At 42.2% G+C, this 10,003-nt stretch overlaps 1 protein-coding gene across 4 annotated transcripts in view; it reads left to right on the top strand.

Annotated features, from left to right (window-relative positions):
- Window positions 1–110: 110 nt before the first annotated feature.
- Window positions 111–10,003, top strand: part of NCOA3 (nuclear receptor coactivator 3) — a 169,638-nt gene continuing 159,745 nt past the window's right edge. For all 4 annotated transcript variants that reach the window (XR_013347738.1, XM_077831631.1, XM_077831627.1 and 1 more), the window contains exon 1: window positions 111–237. The gene's annotated coding sequence lies outside the window, so the exon portion shown is untranslated. The remainder of the gene's footprint in view (window positions 238–10,003) is intronic.

Below are 10,003 nucleotides of genomic sequence, written 5' to 3'. Positions count from 1 at the left end.
CGGTGAAGGGGTAGGGTCGCGTCAGGACTACAGGTCCCGTGGTATCCGGCGCGCGTCGGAACTACACATCCCATAATGCACCGCGGTGGCCGGGCTGAGTCCGGCTGTGGCTGGCGGCGGCTCTCGGAGAGGCTGGTTCCTATTTAAACTCAGGCAAGGAGGAAAATGGCGGCGAGGAGCTGAGTGCGGGGGACTTAGGGAGAAGGAGACGCTAGCGAGCTCTGGCTCCCATCCCTGGTGGGTACGGCGCGGGGGGGCGAAAGGTCACAGCAGGGGTGGGGGGTTGAGTCCTCGCTCTTTCTCCTCCGCTTCCAGATCTGGGGGGCCGGTGGCAGGGCAGGACTGTTGCTTGGGAGGGGAGGTAACAGTGTGGGGCGAGGGTCTGCGGGGCGCCTCTAGCCCCTGTGCTGGGCGTGCTTCCCTTGGCGGCTGGGGTGGAGGGCGCTTCTCGTTTTGGGGGGCTGAGGGATTGCTAAACCCGCGGGTCCGAGCGCTCTCTTCCTCCCCTTGCCAGGAGAAGTTTGAGGGGTGTGTTTGTGTGGCAGGGAGGGCGCTCCCTTAGCCCGCAGTAGAGGCTGTGGGGCCCGGAGATAGAGGGGCTCCCCAAATCACTGTCCCTGATCAGTACACGCCCTGGCAATTTGGGTGGAGGTCCCTTTTGGGGACAGCCGAAACTACAGGAGTGCTCGGGGATTTCTCTGCTCGCCTCCGCTGAGTGGGGGGCGGTGAATTACTTGAGGTAAACTGGGATGAATAGGGCTCGGTGGGTGGGGGCCGGGGGCCCGTCTGGATGTGAGATGATTTCAAAGCTCTTGTTGTTTTGGTAAGTTTCAAGCGTGGCTTCTAGTCGTTGTCGTCTCCCTCGGGAAACACTGGAATGGATGGGAGGGATTGGCAATTTGAGGTGATTTCCGTGTCTGTCTTGTCCTCTTCTGCCTCATAACCGTGGTGAGTGTATGGTGTTGGGAGATGGAGGCAAGAAGCAGCTTCCGGTGTAGTGAGGTAACAGTGTAATGACTAGAAGGCTAAGGGTGGTGGTGGTGGGCTACTGGTGTGCTTGGCTCTGTGCGGTGCTGTCTGAGGCTGAAATAATTCCAGTGCCCTATTCATTCTGTGCTTGCTTAGTCTTGCTGCTGCTTTTCAGTGTGGTGGAAGCTGTTGCTTCCTAAAGCTCCGCACTTTACTCTGCCAACTCCATCAATTAAAATAGCCTTTAAAGCTATTTTTGTTCATTCAGATGGCTCCTCCTTCCCTTTTAAACTGTTAGAAGGAAGTTCAATTTAATGCATGCATACTTTTGTCTAAAAGTTAATACAGAAAGAAAATGGTATCCTGGCTAAAATTGAAGTGGATCTTTAGATGAAACTGTATAGACACTTGTCCATTTTATAGTACTGTTCAGCCCCAAAAACTTCAAATAGAATTTTTTTAAATTTGTTAAATCATACATTTTAATAGAAAGTAAATTTTTTTAATGTTAAAATGTACTTAGTATTGATGGTGTCTTTGCTGTACATGACACAAAGATGCTTTCATTCTGGGTTTGGGTTTTCTTTGGTACTGCAGATAGCCACAATGTGTAATATATTGTGTTTAGAGGGTGCGAAAAACAAACAAGACTTTCACTAGAAAGTGTCTGATATGAACATTACAGTACTCCTTAATAGTCAATAACTAGTGATGGATTTCAGAGTAGCAGCTGTATTAGTCTATATCCGCAAAAAGAAAAGGAGTACTTGTGGCACCTTAGAGGCTAACAAATTTATCTGAGCATAAGCTTTAGCTTCTGCATATCATTCAGCCCCTCATTGCTACAGTTAACATTGTTGTTCTCCTGTTAATGTAAATAAACAGGAAGGTAAATACCAGCACCTTTGCTGCAGGAATATGAGGCTAAAGGTGAGAGAGTGGTGGCAGACTAATTAAAAAAAAAAAAAAAAATTCCGCCAAGAAACTCTCTCAACCACCACACCTGAGAAATATGCAGTATTGAACAACAAGCAACTACTTAGTGCAAAAGTGCTGCTTCCAGCCTTGCTTTATCTTGAAGTCTAGGTTTCTATTTTTTAATAGGGAGATATAACATATACTGTCTGTGGCTATATTAATGTATGTTAATATTTTCAGGTTCAGAGCAGCAGCCATGTTAGTCTGTATTTGCAAAAAGAAAAGTAGTACTTGTGACACCTTAGACTAACAAATTTATTTGAGCATAAGCTTTCGTGAGCTACAGCTCACTTCATCAGTGCATATCACTTATCTGGCACCCACTGTACAGCTAAGAGAAAAGTCAGGATGGGAGAGGAAAGAGCTTGACCACAATAGAATATTCTCTATTAGAGTCCTATGCCTTTTTATAGTCATGCTGAACTAGAGGAGCACTTTACAAGACAAACCTTTATCTTACTGATTTTTGTGGTACTGCTGTATGAGAAAACAAACTGAGGCTTCAGCAAAGGAAGACACCCAGGCTACCTAAATTTTCCATGTAAGATGATATAGGAAACTGTAGTCTGACACTGGAGGTTGCTTCGGGTCCTGCGTTTAAATGAACAGTAATCGAAGATGTTATGATTGCAAAATATCCTGCATCACACCTTGTGTTGGTATAAGCTGCAGGAGAAATTTCATTGCAGAGATTTTAAAAAAAAATGACCAAGGCCCGAGGACGGAAATGAAATGGTTTAAACTAGAAAAATACTGGACATAGAGTATATAAGAGAATGGAAGGGAGTCCTTAAAGCTGATTTCTGGAGACAATGCCTATTGATAAGACCCGCCTGTTCATTTTTACACTTTTTAAATCTATTGATTTCAACTTGAATACTGTATTGAGGTGCAACTCTGAAAACTATCATTATATGTAAATTCTCAATTTCATCTTGTACATCAAATGTCTGCTACAGATTATATTCCAAATAACTAAACAAAGGTGCATTGAATGGCTTTTTCCGCACTTAAAAAATGGAAAGCTTATGCAATTCTCTCCAAATATCTTGCTTAATTTAAAATGGAAGAGTTTCAAGAATGGATTTACTTTTATGTAATTCGACAAGTTATCAATAAACTGACTTTTTAAAAGGTAGACAAAATTAAATGAACTTGATTTCAATCTAATTAGTGTAGTGTTAAAGAAATTCTTTGTTAAACATACAAAATGACTACTGATAGTTTTAATATTGACATTTCACAATGCAGAAGAGCACATTTCATGCTTTTTGATATGCCTACTAAATTCAAGAAACCTTTATAAGGAACTATTCTACTAGTCAATACTACTAACTTGTTTGTGAAACCATTCTCACTAACTTGCACAGTGTTACCCTTCTGTAAAGCCTACTTAATGGATTGCCTTAGAGAATATCACTTTAAGCACAGGTAGTGGCATGACTTAACTCTTCCAGTGGTCTTAAATTTAGTTTTAAAAGTGTTTTTTTTCCCAATCTTAAAAATGCTAAATTCAATCCTTGCTCTGAAAATCTTTAATATTTTTAATTTGCTAAACAAAGATTTGGGTTCAGAGTTGGTCTAGATAACGAGAAAGGAGTTGTCCTAAATAAGTCTCCAGCGGGATTTGTCTACGTGTTTAAACTATATGGCAGCTTTGCCCTGACTTTACCAGAGGCATGTTGGGGATCAATGACTGAAAAAGCATAGGGAAAGACAAAAGAATTTGACCAGTTTCTTATGTTCCCATATCTTTGAACAATCTTTTCGCCAGTCTGTGACAGTGTGCTTAACTCTGCTGAGGTCATATCTGATGGGGCACTCAGGAAAGTTAAGATGTTAACTAAAGATGTGAAATTAGAGCATCCACAAGGGAGATTAACATGCTTAATTCAGGAGTGAAGTGGTCTTGGTTTTCTGGAGTTTGAGTCTTAATGTGCTTAAACTTGGGGTTTATCTAAGCTTAAAATGCCGCAGCAGCACTTCTGCAATTGTCGCCGTAGCACTTTGGTATAGTTAGTGTCTTCACTAATGGGAGGGATTCTCCCATCAACATCCATGATACACCTCTCCAAGAGGCAGTAGCTAGATCAATGAGAGAATTCTCCCATCAACCTAGTGCTGTCTAAACCAGCAATTAGATTACATTAAAGGCAGTTAAACCAAAATGCTGCTGCAGTGTAGCTGTGCCACCGTAGAACTTCAGTGAAGACGCTACCTAAGCTGATAGGAGGGATGCATTCTAGTTTGGACCTAACCTCCAGTGAATTTTCCTGTTGATCTTGCGACCGTCTCTCAGGTAGGTAAGGTACCTATGCTGATGGGAGAAGGGGTGGGGAAAAGGGTTGGGGCACAAGAGGGGGTCAAGGCGCAGGCTCCGAGCGGTGCTTACCTCAGGCAGCTCCCAGAAGCAGCAGCATGTCCTCCCTCTGGCTCCTACACGGAGGCATGGCCAGGTGGCTCTGCATACTGCCCCTTCTTCAGGTACCACCCCTGCAGCTCCCATTGGCCCCGTTTGCTGGCCGATGGGAGCTGTGGGAGCAGCTCTTGGGGCGGGGGCAGTGTACGGAGCCCCCTGATGGCCCAAACACATAGGAGCTGGAGGGGGGATGTGCCGCTGCTTCCAGGAGCTGCCAAGCACAAGCCTCTGACTCCGTTTCCCAGCAGAAGCTTGAGGGCTGGATGCAGCCCCCAGGATGTAGTGTGCCCACCCCTGCTCTAAAGCTTATTTGAAGGGGCATAAGTGGGCAAGGGATAGCAGCATTTACAAAATATAAAATATTGTCCATTTGTGGAGAATTCCAACTAAACTCCTTTCAATGTTTCAATACGTCAAAACATCTAGAAAATATCCAGTATTGCTAAACCCAAGCATTTTTAAAAAAAGATTTGTCTTGTGTTGAGACTTTAGGATTCATGTGCTCAAGCTTGTTTCTGCAACCATGAGGGTTACAATTTATTGTTTTTAATGAAATCTGGCATTCTCCGATGATGCTTCTAGCAGCTTTCTTTTAAGAAAAACACCAAACTGAGACACTTAAATGTAGCATTGCCAGCTCTCATGATTTTATCATGAAACTGTTTCCCTGCTCTAAACTTGTACAAATTGCAGAAGACATTTTGTCTCATTAAGATGTCCTTGTAATGGGATACTTTTCTTCCCTAGGTGAAAACCTTTCCCTGAGACTTAAGAGGCAGCAATTCTGAGAATGGTTAGTGAACACTAGGGATTATCATTGGATATGGTGTTTTAACAAATCACTTTGGAAATCATTCTTTTAAGGTAGTTTTTCCATGAAGGGAAAATCTGAGAGGGAATTTCAAGGCAGTTCAAGCACTATTTTGAAAGTTTATCAATCCTAAGAAGAATGAACACTGAGTTCTGAAGGTTTCTAAAAATTTAAATCCAAGTAAAAACTGCAGAGGAGCTCTCTGGATTGCCCATATCTGTAGCTGTTGACATAGGATAGATGGTGTTATCCACTTCTTACTTGGACTTTGTAGTTACAGTAACTTTGTTATATACATACAGAATGAATACTTAAATTTACAACTGAAAACAAACAAAAATCCTGAGAATTGTCTAAAGTAGTGGGCAGGAAGCTTGCAGTTGTATTTTGGTGCTTACAAATCGGAAAATGGTAATATAAACAAATGTAGAAGCTGTGTCAGGGAAGTGGGAAGCTCTATGGCCATTAGTATCAGGTTGTCATTGCTTTTAATTTTACTTGCTTAGAACGTAAAGCATCCACCACATCACTACTGTGGATAGTTTTATATCTGTTCATAAGCTACTGAAAACAAGTAATTCTAATTAAGTGTAATTGATACTCCTGCAAATGCAGTAGCGAACACTACTGCAGGACCATGTAATATATTTTTAAATTCTAAAACAATATGGTCATGCTATGACTTCTCCTAATATATGTAGACACAATAATGGTCTTCCTAAATTTCTTTAAGATCTGCATGTGTCAAAAGCAGATTTTCTTTATATTCTAAATTGTGTAACTTTTTTAGAAACTTTAAATTGAGGGGGAAAACTGCCCCAAGAACTGCTTGTCAAATAGCACTTGAGGTCTGGAGAGGAGTCTAAACACTGCCTGGGTCTAAAGCTCTGTTATTCAGTCCCATTGGCCAAATGTTGAATGAGCTTAGCTGTTTACATTCAGATAATGGTGTAAAGTCAAGTGCAGCTTCCAGTGCTGATTCAGCCCCAAAAGCCTGGTGACAAGATGGCTTGTGAACTAACTTGATAGAAAGTTGATTGACACACTTCTTGTTTAACTTTTATGACTGCCAGTACTAGTCAAAAACACTGTCTCCCTAATGCTATCTCTGACTCAATAATTGAGCTGACAAGGATTTGAGAAAATATTTGGTAATTCTTTTTGGAGGGCTCTTGTTAATAGAGACAAATCACATTTATTTTATGACAGGTTTCAGAGTAGCAGCTGTGTTAGTCTGTATTCGCAAAAAGAAAAGGAGTTCTTGTGGCACCTTAGAGACTAACAAATTTATTTGAGCATAAGCTTTCAAGAGCTACAGCTCACTTCATTGGATGCATGCAGTGGAAAAACAGTGGGGAGATTTTATATACACAGAGAACATGAAACAATGGGTGTTACCATACACACTGTAAGGTGAGCTATTATCAGCAGGGGGTAGGGGAGGAGGGAGAGATCGAGAGAGAGGGGAAAAAAACAAAACACAAAACCCCCCACCTTTTGTAGTGGTGGTCAAGGTGGGCCATTTCCAGCAGTTCACAAGAACATGTGAGGAACAGTAAGGGGGGGGAATAAGCATGGGGCAATAGTTCTACTTTGTGTAATGACACATCCACTCCCAGTCTTTATTCAAGCCTAAGTTAATGGTGTCCAGTTTGCAAATTAATTCCGATTTAGCAGTCTCTCACTGGAGTCTGTTTTTGAAGTTTTTTTTGTTGTAATGTTGCTGCTTTTAGGTCTGTAATCAAGTGACCAGAGAGATTGAAGTGTTCTTCGACTGGTTTTTTAAATGTTATAATTCTTGATGTCTGATTTGTGTCCATTTATTTTTGCATAGAGACTCTCCGGTTTAGCCGGTGTACATGGCAGAGGGGCATTGCTGGCACATGATGGCACATATCACATTGGTGGATGTGCAGGTGAATGAGCCTCTGATGTGATTAGGCCCTATGATGGTGTCCCCTAAATAGATATGTGGACACAGTTGGCAACAGGCTTTGTTGCAAGGATAGGTTCCTGGGTTAGTGTTTTTGGTGTGTGGTTGCTGGTGAGTATTTGCTTCAGGTTGGGGGGGAGCTGCCTGTAAGCAAGGACTGGCCTGTCTCCCCAGATCTGTGAGAGTGATGGGTCGTCCTTCAGGATAGGTTGTAGATCCTTGATGCGTTGGAGAGGTTTTAGTTGGGGGCTGAAGGTGACGGCTAGTGGCGTTCTGTTGTTTTCTTTGTTGAGCCTGTCCCCATGATTTCAACAATTTCCATCCCCCCCATCAACCTCAGACTTGACCAGACCACACAAGAGATCCGCTTCCTGGACACTACTGTGCTAATAAGTGATGGTCACATAACCACCACCCTATACCACAAACCTACTGTCCACTATACTTACCTACATGCCTCCAGCTTTCATCCAGACCACACGATCCATTGTGTACAGCCAAACTCTGCAATAAAACCACATTTGCTCCAACCCCTCGGGCAGAGACAAACACTGACAAGATCTCTATCAAGCATTCTTACAACCACAGTATCCACCTGCTGAAGTGAAGAAACAGATTGACAGAGCCAGAAGAGTACCCAGAAGTCACCTACTACAGGACAGGCCCAACAAAGAAAGTAACAGAACACCACTAGCGGTTGCAACAAAGCCCGTTGCCAACTGTGCCCACATATCTATTTAGGGGACACCATCATAGGGCCTAATCAAATCAGAGGCTCATTCACCTGCACATCTACCAATGTGATATGCACCATCATGTGCCAGCAATGCTCCTCTGCCATGTACATTGGGCAAACCAGAGAGTCTCTGTACGTAAAAATAAATGAACACAAATCAGACGTCAAGAATTAGAACCTTTTAAAAAACCAGTTGAAGAACACTTCAATCTCTCTGGTCACTCGATTGCAGACCTAAAAGCGGCAATATTACAACAAAAAAGCTTCAAAAACAGACTCCGAGAGACTACTAAATTCTATTTCCATATGTTTCTCCTCTCCTCTTCCCCCCCCCCCCTCACATGTTCTTGTCAACTGCTGGAAATGGCCCATCTTGATTATCACTACAAAAGGGGGGGGGGTACAGTGTGTATGGTAACACCCATTGTTTCATGTTCTCTGTGTATATAAATCTTCCCACTATATTTTCTACTGCATGCATCCAATGAAGTGAGCTGTAGCTCACGAAAGCTTATGCTCAAATTTGATAGTCTCTAAGGTGCCACAAGGACTCCTTTTCTTTTTGCACGTTTATTTAGTGATTGCGGAAATGTAGTCAATGTCAGGAAGGGTATAATATCAATATTGAAAAAATTAACATTGAGACTGTATACACCACAAAGTAGTACTGCTATGCAGTATTTTTAATAGTCTAACTGTAGAGGTACTAATCTTTAAATTAGATAACAATAAGTGCTCTGTCATCAGTATTTTAAACTTCCCATTGTAATTGGTGGTAAACTGTTAGTTAAAAGTTTTCTCCTTCCCTGGGTGGTAGGTGTAGGTAGCAGAGTATAAACAAATCACACTGCATACTTTATTAACTGTCCAGTTCTCAAAAGAAACTTGTTGTCAGGGATGATCTAGGTGTACTTGTCTCTAAGTGCAGGAGTTGGACTATAGATCATCCTAGCTTATTGCTCCAAAACTGCAGCCAAGACCTGGTGCTGTCACTCACCTCCAATAGTTCTTTTAGAGCTCAGGATGTTAGAGGCACTGCATCAAACAACATTCAAATGTTTACTTAGGCTTTCCACATTCATATTTAGGGTTCCTCAGCTTTCTCTTGGTCTCATCGTCCTCAGTCTTTGACACTGCGGCTCTTGCTTGATTTAGAGTACAGTAGTGTTTTCGTTCAGTGCTTGCAGGGAATTGTTCTGAAGGAACCAGGTTCTCCAGGATGATTTCTCACCATTTTGTTACTCTGCAGCTTTCCTCAAAATACAATGTGGAAAGCTACAAAGACTTTACTGAGGTGAAGTACTTTCTGGACTTCCTTCTCTCAGATGGTGGAATGTGTCCACACAGTGGATGTATTGGCTCATGTACCTGTTTTTGTCTTAAACTGAGGGCATCCTCCCTTGCTGATGGAGGAGCAATCCCAGCCAAGTACTATAGTGGTGATGTGGGAGTTGGCTTCAAAGTCCCTCTGATAGCCCTGCAGGATTGATTTCAATATCAGTTTTGTGTACCTGGCTTGAGTTTGACCATATAGGGGCACAGTACTCTGCAACTGATTAACACGGGGCATGACTGGTTGCTCTGTGTTTTGGGATCAGCTCCCCATTTTGTATTGGTCAGTTGCTGAAGTATATAATTCCTGGAGTTCACTTTCTTTTTCAGCTTCTTGACATGCTCTTTGAATGTCAATGTTCTATCTAATGTGACCCTATGATACAACAGATGACTGTAGTACTCAAGGATTGTACCAACCTGTGCTATTTGAAGTTTTTGCTTGGCTTGCTTATGTTACAGGTGGAAGATGCACATGTGTGTTGCAAGGGTTGACATTCAGGTATGAAGTGCAATGGTATTTTCCAAGTATACTCGGGGAGCTAGTTAAGTGTACTCAGTGTCCTCAAAGATTTCTGATTATCTGCATAAATTTAATCTTTACATGTTAGATTCTGGTTAACTTGCGTAGACATTAAACAGCCTTGGATCAGTCCATTCAATTGAGTATGTTGTCAGGATGGATGGTCAGACAAGTCTACAAATAAATTCTTGAGCAGGGAGGAAATACCTTGGACCATCTTGCCATTTCTCAAAGATCATTGTTCGTTTCTATCGATATTCTAAGGTTTTCTGTTCTAGGCAATCCATAGATTAACAAACACA

Source organism: Eretmochelys imbricata, chromosome 13, assembly GCF_965152235.1.
Source record: "Eretmochelys imbricata isolate rEreImb1 chromosome 13, rEreImb1.hap1, whole genome shotgun sequence".
NCBI classification, from domain to species: Eukaryota; Metazoa; Chordata; order Testudines; family Cheloniidae; genus Eretmochelys; species Eretmochelys imbricata.
The sequence above is the reverse complement of the archived record's forward strand: the minus strand, read 5'-3'. Positions and strand labels throughout refer to the sequence as shown.